The 3763-nt window shown below is 49.6% G+C and overlaps 1 non-coding gene across 1 annotated transcript; it reads right to left on the minus strand.

Moving 5' to 3' along the window:
• Positions 1-622: 622 nt before the first annotated feature.
• On the minus strand, positions 623-729 carry LOC132521441 (U6 spliceosomal RNA). Its single transcript, XR_009540888.1, has one exon. It is a non-coding gene; the product is annotated as a U6 spliceosomal RNA (small nuclear RNA).
• Between the last annotated feature and the right edge of the window lie 3034 nt (positions 730-3763).

Consider the following 3763-nt stretch of genomic DNA (forward strand, 5'->3'; position numbering starts at 1 on the left):
GCCCTCAGGCTCTGTTCACCTTTCTTCAATCTTTTTTTTTTTTTTCCCTCTTCGTCAGACTTGATCATTTCAACTGTCTTACCTACAATGGCACTGATTCTTTCTTCTGCTCAAATCTGCCTTTGAATTCATCTAGTGAACTTTTCATTTCGGCTGTAAGCTCCAGGATTTATTTTTGGCTTCTTTTTAGGTTTTCTTTATTGGTCTCGATTTAGGTCTATTTATTGATATTTCCATTTTGTTTGCATATCATTTTCTTGCCTCTCTCCACATCCTCCTCTAGTCCTTTGAGCCATCTTTAAGGCAGTTGCTTTAAAGTCTTTGGTTAGTAGATCTGCCCTCAGGTCTCTCAGAGACAGTTCCTGTTGATTTTTTTTTTCCTTTGAATGGACCCTGTGTCCCTGTTTCTTTGAATGCCTTGTAATTTTTTGTTGAAAACTGGACATTTGGATCTAATAACGTGGTAGCTCTGAAAATCAGATTCTTCCCTCTTTCCCCGTGTTTGCTGGGTTTTGTTGTTGATTTGTTTATTGTTGTTGTTGGGTGTTTTTTTTTGGAGTATAGTTTCTTTACAATGTTGTGTTACTTTATGCTATACCACACGTATACATATATCCCCTCTAAAAATATGGAACGCTTCACGAATTTGCATGTCATCCTTGCTCAGGGGCCATGCTAATCTTCTCTGTACCATTCCAATTTTAGTATATGTGCTGCCAAAGAAAGCACTCTGTGTGTGTGTGTGTGTGTGTGTGTGTGTGTTTAATTGCTGTAGGCTGTCTCCTGTGCCTGAGGTGTAAATTTGGTCTTCTCAGGTCTTTTCTGAGCCTTTCCCTGGGTATAGACAGTCACTTTCTAGTTTTCCCCATATATGCAGTTGTTTTTGGATGTTCTAATCTTTAATGTCTGGCTCCAAAAGAGGAAAAAGCAAAAAACGAAGGATAAAAAAAAAGATGCCAGCCCTTTAAGTGCTCTGGCGGTCGCGTCGGCCTGAGGGGGAGGGCCTGGTAGCGATGGGGGAGGTACATCTATGGCTACCCCCGCGCCCGTGGGCCCCTCTGGGTTCGGAAGCAGCAGCCTGCCGTCAGATCACAGTCCCCTGTATTTGGGGGCAGAGTCCTGTTTCCCACCCTAACTCTCACAATCTACGCAGGTGGCTGCGAGGGCGCAGCTGCCTGCCCTGGGCTGGTGATGGAGGCTGAGTAGCCACTACTGTGCAAGAGCTGACTTTTACCAAAATTAACCGCAATTTACAACGCAGCCCTTCCCCCTTGAAGTTGCAAGGCTTCAACAGACTCCAGATTGCGAGAACAGTTCCACCATTCAGATGCTGCCAGTGCAATGGTCCAGGTGGGGAGACAGGTCCTGCCGCTTCCTACTCTGCCGTCTTCCCAGAATCCTCCCACATAACTCTGGGTGCCTCCTGCATGGGGGGGAGATGAGGCTCAGGGACACAAAGACGAAGAAAACGGTGTCTTGTCTCAAGGAGACAACAACTGCACATGGGAGAGTTTGGACTCTGAAGCCAGAAAAACCAGTGCAACCCCTGGCTCTGGCGCTGGCAGCCGTGTAACCCTGGCCGCATCCCAAGTCTCAGGCTCCTGACCCAGAAAGGGTGATAACAGTAACTGCTGTGAAAATTCAGCAAAATGGCCCATGAGAGCACCTCCCGTGGTGGTCAGCAAGTCAGCAGGTCAGCACTCAGGATGTCATTTTCTTCCCATCTCCATGGAAACAGCCCTCAGAGTCCTCAGGCTTGCTCTCCACCAAATCTGAAGATCTCAGAGGGGAAACCATTTTCAAAATCAAGAGTGACCGCTCACAGCTGATTGCCCCAGCCTGCTGTGGTCCCACGGATAGGTGTGCCCTGTGCCTGCCAGGGGACAAGCCAGACCTGCCCAACATTAGGTAAAACCCAGGGACTAAATAGGAGTTCCCAAACCTTTAAACCTGAAAATGTAATCCCGGGTCTCCATCCATCCAATCAGTCCTCCAGTTGTGCTGTGACCATACTCACACCAGGAAGGACATGCGTAGGCAGGCATCAGGCAGGGCTCACACAAGGACAGTCGCAGCGGCTCAGATGCAGTGGCCCAACGCTCCAGCCAGCACAGCTGTGAGGCAAGGCATCCTCCCAACAACGTGATGAACCGCACGCCGTGATGCAAAATGAAAAAGCCAGACACGATGGAGAACATAATAAAGGATTCCATGCATGTCAAGTTCAAAAAAGACAAAACAATATATGATGTCAGAAATGAGGGTTGTGGTTACAGGGGAGTGGAGGGGAGTGAGCCCAAGAAGACCCGAGGGGGGAGGGGCTTCTCCTGCTGCTGGCGCCCTGTCTCCTGACGTGGGAGTGGACTACACATGTGGTCGGGACAATGAGAAATCAAGCTTGGCGTGTGCTGCAACAGACGGGCCAACTTACATTTTCAGGTTAAAAGATAAAAATAGAACGGGCTGGGGAGCAGGATTCAACGGGCACAGGCTGTTTGCTCTGGACCAGAAGCAAAGAGCAGGGCATCTGGCCCAGTGTGCAGTGCCGAATCCCAGCACAGCACTCCTGGCGGACACCCGCTGCGGCACTGAGAGCAAACCTCGCCGCCCCAGTGGGGTCTGGGAGGGACATCCGTGGATGCCCGCTGGCTCTGCAATCAGAGGGGACAGGCAGCCGGCGCACGGACATGGGAAGTCCCGAGGGCTCAGGTGGCTGACTCAGACACAAATCATATGGGCATGACACGCTTTACAACAGGTGTAGACCAGACTTCCAGCCCTTGCGTGAGAACGCATTCCAGACTGCTGCACAGTCTCAATCAAATGACATCTGAGCTCCGCGTCACCACCCTCCCCCACTGCAGGTTAGCTCTGGTTACATGGGCATCCCCCCACCTGGCTCCCCAGCCTGACACTCAGTAAGAGAAGATCAGAGAAAGAGGCAGGACCGTCTGTCCATATGGGAATCCATTGCTGCAGGTCTGCAGCACCTCTTGACAACTTCCTATGACCTATACTTCCCTTCCCTCAATACATGTTAAGAACGGGCTTAGGATTGCAATAACGATCCAAAAGCTTGTATCACGGGCCAGCTTTGTATCCTCAGCGCTGGGACACAGTGGGAGCTCAGTGATGATTGTTTCCGTGATTTAATATAGTTTTCTCCAGTGTTCAATTTTACATATAGCAATATATACAACATATTTCTTAGTCTATATCTAATGAGCTAACATTAAGAGCTTATTATGTGCCAAGCCCTGTTCTAAGCAAGACACAGATGAATATACGTAGTTTCTTCTACATGTAATTTTCGCGACTCTAGCAAGTGGGCATTCCTCTTGCCCTCCCTGTATGGGTGAGACTGGTTATCTCGTCTAAGCCTTCTGCTACAGACTGTCTCCCCACCATTCATATGTTGACATCTTTCTTCTTATAAATTATTTATTTATTTATTTTTGGCTGCGTTGGGTCTTTGTTGATGTGCACGGGCTTTCTCTAGTTGCGGCGAGCGGGGGCTACTCTTCATTGCGGTGCACAGGCTTCTCTTGTTGCAGAGCATGGGCTCTAGGTGCGTGGGCTCTAGGTGCGTGGGCTCAGTAGTTGTGGCTTGAGGGCTCAGTAGTTGTGGCTTGAGGGCTCAGTAGTTGTGGCTTGAGGGCTCAGTAGTCGTGGCTCGCGGGCTCTAGAGCGCAGGCGCAGTAGCTCTGGCGCATGGACTTAGTTGCTCCGCGGCCTGTGGGATCTTCCCAGACCAGGGATCAAA

This window comes from Lagenorhynchus albirostris, chromosome 5, assembly GCF_949774975.1.
Source record: "Lagenorhynchus albirostris chromosome 5, mLagAlb1.1, whole genome shotgun sequence".
Taxonomy (NCBI): Eukaryota; Metazoa; Chordata; class Mammalia; order Artiodactyla; family Delphinidae; genus Lagenorhynchus; species Lagenorhynchus albirostris.